Source organism: Dioscorea cayenensis, unplaced genomic scaffold (assembly GCF_009730915.1).
Source record: "Dioscorea cayenensis subsp. rotundata cultivar TDr96_F1 unplaced genomic scaffold, TDr96_F1_v2_PseudoChromosome.rev07_lg8_w22 25.fasta BLBR01001079.1, whole genome shotgun sequence".
NCBI lineage: Eukaryota > Viridiplantae > Streptophyta > Magnoliopsida > Dioscoreales > Dioscoreaceae > Dioscorea > Dioscorea cayenensis.
In genome coordinates, this window is record NW_024087470.1 from 16,724 (window position 1) to 28,035 (window position 11,312).

Here is an 11,312-nt window from a genome sequence, read left to right on the forward strand (position 1 = left end):
TAATCTCTATTGTGATGTTTAAAATTAGATTATGATTTTTATGGCTCTTGATATATATACGGGCTATGGTATTTTTATTGTAGTGATTTTTGTTTTTATTCCACAGGGTTTTGTTCATTGCTTGATCAGTGAATGTTTAGGACTTCCACTCAAAGCTTGTGGTTTTTATGCGTATATTGTTTATAGCATTTATAGTCTTGGACTAGCAAAATAAAAATATCCGTAATTTTTCTTTATAAAACACAAATAATTTTTATTTTTTATAAAAAATGATACGTGTGAGTTAATTATTTTTCTCGAACTCATCCTCAGTTGCTGGGATCAGAGTAACTCTTCTAATTCCAGATCTAGTTAAAAACTTTGACACGTCTTGCTGATCACGATAGATATAATAACATCAGCTGAGGCCGACGATGTTAAAAACTTAAAATATGATAAAAGCGGAATCAGAGTGTATCTAGCTTTTGAACTGTGCCAAGATAAATTCGTTTTTATCTGCGGCATTAGACATGATGAAAGCCTCATCGTATGCGACATGATCCAACAATCTCAAGTTAAAATAAATTAACCTTTTTATTTGTTATATAATCCCTATATTTAGTTTATTTAACGGTTGTATAACTTTTAATAACGTATATGCACAACTATAATATTTATTTATTTTTCCTTTTTTAAAACAAATTCCACCATCAGCACCTGCTTTGCACGTGCTGATAAGAGCCTCCAAATGTCTATAACCTCATTTGAACCCCACCTACAAATGGCTGGAAATGCCTTGAAACACTTTCCCAAGAACTTTTAATGAGCGGTCTTTTGGAACTCGTGCCATTTTTGACTTTTTCAACACCTTTTCAGGAAGGGTCACATCCTTTTGCCTTCCCTAGCCGTCTCCCTCAGCCTCAGCCTTCTTAAGGGGATAAGGACCTGCTCAAGACCTCCTTATCTGATCTCACCCCCTAATTCCCTGTCCTTTCCTCTAGCGGTGAGTCCTCCGTTTTCCCATCCCACCGTGGACTGTGGAGTTTCAAAATCTGGCTGAGTTCATTTCTACGACACTGGAAGTTCATTGGATTTCTCATTTTTTATATATATATATATATATATACTAATTTTTTCAACTTGGATTTTGCAGGAAATGGTCCCCATATAAACTAATCTATCTGAATTTATTAAGAGACAATAATATATTTGATATTTTGTAGGGTGTTTTTACAAATATTCAATTGGGATTGTACTAATTTTCAAACGTTATATTAAGGGAAAAAAAAATCAAATTTATGATTAGGTTGTTTGTATATATAAATAATAAAATAGAAATTTTATAGAGGGTTATATGTAATAATATTTTGACATTTTCTTGGGATTGTTTTTCATAAATATGTAATTGGGATTCTGTTAATTTTTCAAAGGTTGTAATGTAGGTTATAGTAATGGAGTAAATTGAAGGTCACTCACTATAGGGTTATTTTTCATCTGAATTATCAACAAATTTTTAGATCAGGTCACCCAACATTATTTAAGTCTCCGATTGGTCACTCGCTGGTTTTTCCATCCGACTTGCTTTGCGTGGCAGCTGGAAAATCCGAGTCACCCAAGCATGTCCACATAAAAGTGCTTATTTGGCATGTACACATCACCTTGGAGAGGCCATGTCACCCCATAGTTGGATGGAAAAACCAACGAGTGACCAATCGGAGAAACTTACATAATGTTTGGTGACGCTTTTTAACTCAAAATTTAGTTCAGATGACCCAGTGAAAAATGACCCTGTATGCAAAGGATCTTTCAAAAATGTACTCATGAAATACCGCTATAGCTCTATCTTCTCACTTGACTACAAGAGACGAACAACATCAAAGAAAAAAAAAAAATTAATCACTATACTTAATTCAAGTCTAATATTGCGGTAAATATATTGATAGTTTAAAAAATGCCTCATGATTTCGTTATAGCAAAGTCAATTACATGTACAATTATAAAAGCAATTCAATTTATTAAATAAGTTGACTAATTTCTAAGAGGAATAATAAGACATAAAGTAACATGAAATGCCAAATTACCATGAATAAATCAACTCACCCAACAATGCTTCAGAGCTTGATATCGCATGCAATCTCTCCTTAGCCACCTTCCTCGTAAACTATTGAAAAGATCAAATATGTTGTTATACTTCAGCCACACAATAATCTAATACTATATGGGAAGAAAGTCCAGTTCCAATAAAATATCAATTCAAATGTCTTCTGAAAGCTTGTTATTTTAACCTCGGTTAAATATTAAATGGAGTGGTTAACATTTTAGGCCTTAAACATATTATATAAGAGCAAACATATCTGAAGGTGCAAATAAATCACACATTTAGGTTTTTATCACATTTACAGATTATTTTTTTAGCTAATTAAATATTTAAAGTAGCAAATAAGTCTCTTGAAATACACACTTAGTTTCAGCACAAAACACACAAATTCCTTGATCTAAATACATGAAATAGATCCCCAACAGAAACAAACTAATTCACCCAAAAATAAGACATACACTTGAAAAGATCTCAAATCACAAAAAATCGACACTTCTTGTTTCTAGAGCATAAATACCTATTCATTTACGAATATAAGTAAATTAAAAAACAGCAAATTACCAGTAATAAATCAGCTTTCTTGATAATGCTTTCTAATTGAATATCTAACAACAATCATGACTCTGTTCACAGGCAATCTGCAAAGGGGGCAATCTTCTTAAAGACAAGGTAAACACACAACAATCAATCAAATAATCTTAAGCGAAGAGAAGTAAGGAATAATCTCTAATCACATAAAAGCTTAAAAACACACCATATTTACCGTGATTGAACTAATTAGGTACCATGGCAATCTCATTGAATAGCAAAGAAACTACAAACATAAGAGCACAATTAAGCTCTGTATATCATTCGATGTATTTTTCATTCTTATATTTCATTGAAATGAGATAGAAACAATCAAATATTTCTATTATAAACAAGTTTCCCGGAAAATCCAAACGTCAATTTTTTTCTCATAAAACACAGATTCTTTTATTCATGAAAAGGATCTTGATCACAAACAAAAGGCTACAAAACAGACTTATGTAACAAGCATAATGAAAAGCATACTGATGATTACAAAATGGATCCCAAACACAGAATTTACCTTCTTGAAATTATAAACAAAAAAGGAGGAAATGCGTACAAAAAATCTTTCATTCCACTTGCATTTATCATAATTTACAAAAATGGGATAAAATTGATGCTTCTTGTAACCACAACTAAAATGAACTGAAAAAAAAAAAATCCTATAAAATGATCTGATTAAAACCCAAGGATCAGCTCACCCTCATTTCACCCTTATTCTATGAATTGGGTCCCGATCACAAAGAAACTGAATTTTTTGAAAACAAAAATAATAATAATAAATAACAATAATTAAAATTAAGAAATGGGAGTGAGAGAAAAGAGAAAGAAATTATTTGATATACCTTGTTTTTGACTTAGAATATATAATAAAGTAATTTACTAATTACACCCTCCTTATAAAAATAAAATTTTTGTAATTAATTAAAAAGAATTGAGAGGCATCATAGTCGTTTTAAAAATTATAAAAATTTTTATAAGTATTTTCCCTTTTTGGCACAAGGGTAAGAGTTTTCCTTAACCCTCCTTTTTACTTTACTTTCCCTCTTGAAACCTCAATACAAATACAAATTCCACGTAATTTCAAAAACTAGACTATGATACCTGCAAATCAAGAAAATATTGGGAATGAGAATTTAGAAGACTACACTACATGTGAGAATTTTGACGACCACATTTCAAAAGAGAGGCAGGCAGGCAAATCTACGCAAAGGGACTATGAAGTTAAGGCCCGGAAGGCCATTCACCTAGCTTGCGATCTCTTGTAGAGAACCATTTTTAATATAGATTTTGAATTCATAGGCCTGAAAAATGGGCTTTCGCGGAGCTTGCTTGGGAAATATTAGGCTTGAATTATATACATCAAACCCAACATACTTTTGAATAAATGTAATGATTCATGAACCAACTACATTAGAGATAGTTAATAATGAACCATTAATGACAAAAAACCATAAAGTAGATATGCATTTAGACACCTACTTTAAAAGTAAAAAATAAAAATAAAATAAAATAAAAAATCGATTATTCTACATATGAAAACAACTAACAAAATTAACCGATTTTAATACCGTGTAACATAGACGTACACACATATTTAAATGTGAGAAATTAACTTCATGAATTATGTTGCATTGTAAGCAAGCTATTGGCCAAAGTTTACATTTATTTTCTTTTTAAAATAATTTAACATTTATATATTTTTTAAAATAAACATATTTATAGATATATATACATACATATATATATATATATATATATATATATATATATATATTTGGTTTTGTTAGTGAACATATTAAACAATCCAACATAAACTTTCTCAATCTATTCAACTATCGGTAAGTAAGATCAATTCAAATTAAATTTTTCAAAAATCAAAATGTCAATTACATAAATTCCATAACCAAACTGAACTCCTGCCACTTGCACTGTGTGACCCACAAGATTAAACCGACCAAAAAAAAATGTATGTCACTACGACTTATCATAGAATTAGGGATGACAACGGGTAAGATATGGGTAGGGTATGCTTCAAAAACTGCATCTGTAAATCCCCCTACCATATATCCCCGCACCCTTCGAGGGGTAAAAATCATACCCTTACCCTTCACGCGGATGCAGATATCTGCTATGCACATGCCCACTACACGTTGTTCAAATTATCGAATTAAATTTAAATAATAATAAAAAAATAAATTAATTATACATTATATTACAATCTTTTAAACACATGTCCATAAATTCAAAATTACAAGTTAATATATATTTGCTTATCTTAAAACTATATAATCACATAAAAATGACATTTATTTGGGACTCGATGGTAACTCTACCTTTGGTTTTGTTCATGTTTAACTATCTTGGGTTTTATTTTAAATTTTTCATATATATATATTATTTATATTTTATATAGCTTCAAATTTTATAAATATCTAGTAAGATTTTGAATATAAAAAACATTATAAGTAATTCTCATAAGTTATATCCAATTGATTTTTTATTAGTATCTTATTTTTCAGGATGTTCTTATAATTTATAGAATAAATTATTATAACATTATTTTTATATATTTGTTTATTTTTAAATTTAATTATGATTCTAAATATATATCTAAAATTCAAATTTGATAATATTATCAAATATAAATATAGAAAATAAACAAAATTTAAAATAATATATTAAGAGAATTTAAAGTATTATTTTTAAATTAATCACCATCAAAATAGATATTGAAAGTAAATTGTGAGTAAATATTTAATTTAATAAAAATTATATATATATATATATATATATATATATATATATATATATATATATATATATATATATATGAGAGAGTAAAAAGTAAGTCTGCACTCCTTCAGCGGTTAAGGGTAAGGGTAAAAGATGACGGATAGGAGTAGAGGCATACCTCACTTCTGATCCCGCACTGCTCAAAAATTGATATCTCACTACTCTTTGTTGAGCTGCAGATGTATCTGCGTCGGTTAGAATACAAATTGCCATCTCTACATAGAATTCTCAGTCCCAGAATCTTGACCTTTTCATTTAATTAATATATATATATATATATATATATATATATATATATATCATGAACTTTCTTGCAATATGTCGCTAGGATAGTTTTCTACCTCTAATCATCTTCCTATCTTCCTGCTAAAGAAAATTGTCAAATATTGCTTGATTTTGATTCATTGTGTATAGTCTCACGAGAACATCTTTTCATGGCTTCCAAACCCACTATTGATTTACCATAAAACCAAAAACCCTATTTCAGCACATATAAATCCTTTTACCCTAATTTGTGAACAAGGTATCAATGCTTTTTAAAAACATAAACAACAACTATAAACAAACTTCTACGATAAATAAAGAAATCAAAATTTCTTGAAATTAAAAATAAAAGGAAATCCAAAAGGATAAACAAATAAAAAACCGTAGTCATAAAATCAAGACAAATCACCAAGAATCGACACTTCTTGAAATGAAAAAAAAAAAGAACAGCAACCCAAAAAAAGAAAAAAAAAATTATAGGTATATCAATATCAAAGAAATTCAACTGGAAAGAAGAAACACAACCTATACGGCGTACCCTTCATTCAATGAATTCCCATGACTCAAGAAATCCCATGACCACGAACCCCTTTGGCTCTTTAGAACACAAAGATCCGCTTGCCCTAAAACACAAAATCAATCCAGACATCAATCGACATTTCTTGAATCAAAACAAAAACCCAAAAAAAAAAAAAATTCATAGAGAAATCAATATCAAAGAAATTCAAATGGAATGAAGAACCAGGATTTCAATAACTCAAGAAATCCCATAATCACGAACCTTTGGTCCTTTAGAACACCAGGATCGTCTTGCCCTAAAACACAAAGTCAAAATCTAGAGATCAATCAACATTTCTTTAAAAAAAAAACACCCAAGAAGAAACAGAAAGGAAATTCTTAGGGTTTGAAGAAACGTATCCATGGATCCGAAGGTGTTCTTTGCTCCGGGATGGCGGCGAAGAAGGCTGATCGGCGACAACGAGATCAGAGGAGACGAGCGAATGAGATGCAGGGTTGGTTTGGCGGAGGACGAAACGGAGGGAGTTCAAATGAGAGGGCACTTACTCTTTTGTAGGCTCTTATAGGCACGTGCGATGCAGGTGCTTATTCTGGAATTTGAAAAAAAAAATAAGTTATAATACTCAAATGTTATAATAACCGAATTAGTCTCTTTACTCTTGAAAAAATACAATTTAATAATCGACTTATTTTTAGACAGAGGGACTTTAGAGAGGCACGGACCATCATTTGGCCCGGCTCAACTCACGGGTCGTCGACCCAATGGGTCGCGTCGTGAACCCAGTAATCGGGTCCGCATCGTAGCAGGGTCCCGGTTAAGTGTTCGCTTTTCAACCTCGGCGGTCAACCCACTGGGTCGCACATCGAGTTAACCCGCCGGGTTGCTATTCTTTTCTCGAAAGAAATTTCATAATGAAATTGCCTCCACTACATTTGAACCCTCGACCTCTATTGCTCTCCACAACGAGATCGAGAGGAGACGAGCGAATGAGATGCGGTGGTTGGTTTGAGCGGAGGACGAAAAGGGAGGAGTTCAAATGAGAGGGCACTTACTCTTTGTAGGCTCTTATAGGCACGCATGCGATGAGGTGCTTATTCGGAATTTGATAAGTTATAATAACCGAATTAGTCCCTTTACGCTTGAAAAAATATAGCCTCTCCACACATTTGAACCCTTGACCTCAATTAACTTGAAGTGATGCACTAACCAACTCCACCAAGTTTCATTAGTTGACCATCATTATAGATTTATATATATACCTATATAATTGGTAGACATCATTAATTGTAAAACACATTTATGTGTATTTTGTGCTTATAAACATACATTTAACACAAGTAAATATGTGTTGGACTTAACAAATTCTTAATTATTTTCATCAAAATATAAATTTATATAAATAATTAAAAGTGTGTTTTAGTATTATTTTCTAGGGCTACGAGCATATGTTTTTATAGGCATATCAATACGAGGTCAACATCACTCTTGAATTATTTTCTTCAACGAATATTAGAACCCTCACCACTCCGTACATTAGACAAGAGGCTTATAATTTTTTCATCGATAAACATAAATAAGTATAAAAAATAACTCCTTAGAATTCAAGACCAAAAGTAAAACTTAGATATATCTTAATAGATATATAGATAAATAAGTGTGTGACAACTCTAATAAAAAATTAAAGAACTAATATTTATCACATTAAAAATTGTACATACGCTTTAATTAGATAGATAAATGAATTTAATGAAATATGCTCAAAATTATTTTCAAATTTTTTAAGTTGTCCTGACTTTATCTAATTCATAAGAATTTTATTTTTCAAAATTATTTAAAAAACTTAATATAAAATATAATTTAGTTTGTTTTAACAACCATGATAGAAAAACATTGTTGAAAAGATGGTTAGGAGGTGGGAAACTTTATGAAGTGGCCCAGGCCTGGCGGGTTGGGCCCGAACCCGGCGGGTTTGAGGAACTACCGGGCCGGGTCCGGGTCGGTTTCAGCCGACCCGTGACCCGCCGGGTCTGCCGGGTCAACCCGGCCCGGCGGGTTGTACTGTTTCACGGGTCGGTTACGGGCCGGTCAAAGACCGATCCAGACCCGCCAGTCAGGCTCGGCTGGGCCCGGGTTAACCGGCCCGTGCCCATGTCTCAGAGGGACTAAGTAGAATCATTTTTAAGAGTAAAAGGACTATTTTGGGAGTATTTTCGAAAGTAGATAGACTCAAAAGAGTAGAGAGAAAAGTAGAGGGACCAATTCGAGATTATACCCTACTCAAATTGGTCTCTACTTAGAACGCTCCTAATTAATCTTTCTACTGACAATAATCCAACTTAGGCTCTCGATGACTTTTAGTCCCTATCCATGTAGTCTCTCTACTTTTAAAAATACAGCCACTAATTGACCTATTTTAGAGTAGAATTGATTAAATAGAACTATTTTCATGTGTTGAGGGACTAGTTAGTAACATTCTGAGTAGAGAGACCAAAAAAGAAGAGAGAAAAATAGAGGGATCAATTTGGATATTATACAAAATAAAATAAAATAAAATAATTGGTTGTGAATGTAATTACTACGGTTAATGAACTAAAAATGGGGATTATAATAATAAATAAAAGATAAATTGTTTTAAAAATAATAAAACCACATTGATTTTTATTTTTATTTTTTTATTTTTTGTTTTTAATAAAATAAAAATTAATTCTTTTGCATTTTATAAGGAAAAAAATTATGGATTTTGGATTTTTGATCAAGCAGTATTTTTATTATTGTTAAACTTAAAAAACCCCTTACTATACAATGGTTTATAAAGCTACTTAATTTAAAATGCTTGGCCAATTTATTCTTTGATGAAGCTGAGTTTTAATAGCATCAAAAGTATCACATTAACTTAACCGGTTAAAGAATAAAATCACAATATTCTTCAATAAATTTAAAACAAAATTAGGGACCAATAATTCAATCTTCTGTTAATTTTTTTTTATTTGCTATTCGTTTAGTAAATATAAAACCATTTCAAATAAATATTTGGTTTAATTAGATATTCTAATTCCCTAGATGATCTTTGGGTCTGTTAAAGATTCGACATCAAAACCCTAATTAAGAAAACTTATAATTTTTCAGCCAAAACTAATGTTTGGAATATATAGCTTGTATGGAATGAGCGTATTTTCAATTTTAAACCACTCCCACCAATTTAACAAATTTTAAAATTAATCACACATTTCTTCTGCTAGTTTCTACAATTCCCTGTAAAAACAAATTAAGCTTGACTATTCAATTGGCTCGCTTCATAAGAAGCTATATTCAACGATAAATCTAGGCTCTAGCTAGCCCACATGCTCAATGAACACCATTATAGGGATTGACCGTCTTGATCAACCTAGGGCCTTTTTGGGATTTTTCTCATTTTAATTTGCATATTTTCACATCTAATAGGTTTACTTCCACTTCTAGGGGAAGTTCCCCTTATTTGTACCGTTGCTTTCACTTCTATTTTCTTCATATGTAATTTGTCTTCTATCATTATTGTGCTTTGTCTTTCTCCATTTTTATTTGTACCTTTATGTTTTTTCCTTTAACAAAACTATAATTTATTAAAATAAATAAATGACACACAAAAAAAAAACAATGGCAAATTATCTAAAAAGATTACTTTAGAAAAACCAATACATCTTAGCACAAAAATACATAAGTTATGCCTAAATTTTCTTCCGAGCATAACTAAAATACCATATAGACAATTTATGAAGCAAAAAAGATATTTAAAAACTTAGCACAACAAATAAATATAAAAAAAAAATATAATATTTACTTGTTTGCAAAATCATATTGTGGTCAAGTTAATTCTTTGTTGTTGAGAGTGTTGTTGATGGCATTTAACATTTTGTAAAGTGGGCAATATACTTCAAACCCAAAGTGTCATAATTCATAAACCAATGCAATGAAGCAAGGAATGGAATAATTTTTCTTTGGTTAATTTTTTGTATGCCTCACATGAGAAAAATAAAAGTTATTTTTTTATTTTTTATTTTATTTTATTTTATTTTGCTTATAAGCCTTAGTAAAGTAGGTAATACAGTGTTCAAACACATGAAATAAACTTATTCTCATAAAAAATTAAGATTTTGAAATATATAATTTTAAATCAAATTAACAAGAAATTAACAATATTATCAAATAATAAATGAAAAATAAGTGAAACTTCTTGGTATGTCTTATATATATATTAATATTTTTAATAATTTAGCACATCATATGTAACTACATACGTTATATATTTGTATTTTTTACAAGTTGAGTCTAGAGCCATTAATATAATTATAGATTTGGATAATTTTAAAAAAAATATTGTGCCGAAAAAAATTATGAGAAAATAACTTGTTGCCGCATGTGGTTCCATTAAAAGAGTTATTCAAATTGTGTATTATTTATTATACTTGTTCATGTTAAAGCTTTGAAAACAACACAAGTTTAGAAAATAAACTATTTGAATAATTGATTTTTTGTAAAATATAAGTCTTAATCTAATAAAGAAAAGAAACAGGCAAATTTTTTGTCTGAACAAAATTGATGCATGTTATGTTATTGATTTTGTTAAATTAGTTCTGATAGTTTTATCTTTTTCATTATTAACATTGTATTTAATTAACAGGAATAATTATTATTTAAAAAGTTTTCCAAATTTCAAATATTTATTCTTATATTAAATTAATAAAACTAAAAGTATGATTATTTCCAAAATCATAAGCTTTATTTGGCCCCTTCACATTCATGCAGAATAATCATTCATACAAATTAAAATAAATTAACTCAAAATGCTGTCATTTTTTAAAATTTACTTAATAATAATGAAACCAATCAATAAAATTTTCTTTTTATTTAGCAAATTAAATTTTATAACTAAGAAAAATGAAATAAATATTTGTGGCTAGTTATCAAAAGCCTTTTCTTTTTGAGGGGTCGGCTAAGGAACACAGAGTGTTTGATTTATAAGTGGATCCAAATAGTGGAAGTGGTTAAATCTCACTTACATGGACCTCCCCTTTTTAGGTAAAAGTATGACTTCAGCAATACATGAAA

General features: G+C 30.0%; 1 long non-coding RNA gene across 2 annotated transcripts; it reads right to left on the minus strand.

Moving 5' to 3' along the window:
* Positions 1 to 957: 957 nt before the first annotated feature.
* LOC120255576 lies at positions 958 to 6,729 on the minus strand. 2 transcript variants are annotated; one of them, XR_005535042.1, is made up of 5 exons: positions 6,489 to 6,729; positions 6,246 to 6,330; positions 2,639 to 2,715; positions 2,080 to 2,140; positions 958 to 1,014 (listed from the first exon to the last, which is right to left on the minus strand). It is a non-coding gene; the product is annotated as an uncharacterized LOC120255576 (long non-coding RNA). The 2 variants fall into 2 exon arrangements; XR_005535041.1 differs by having other exon boundaries at positions 6,233 to 6,330.
* Positions 6,730 to 11,312: the final 4,583 nt, after the last annotated feature.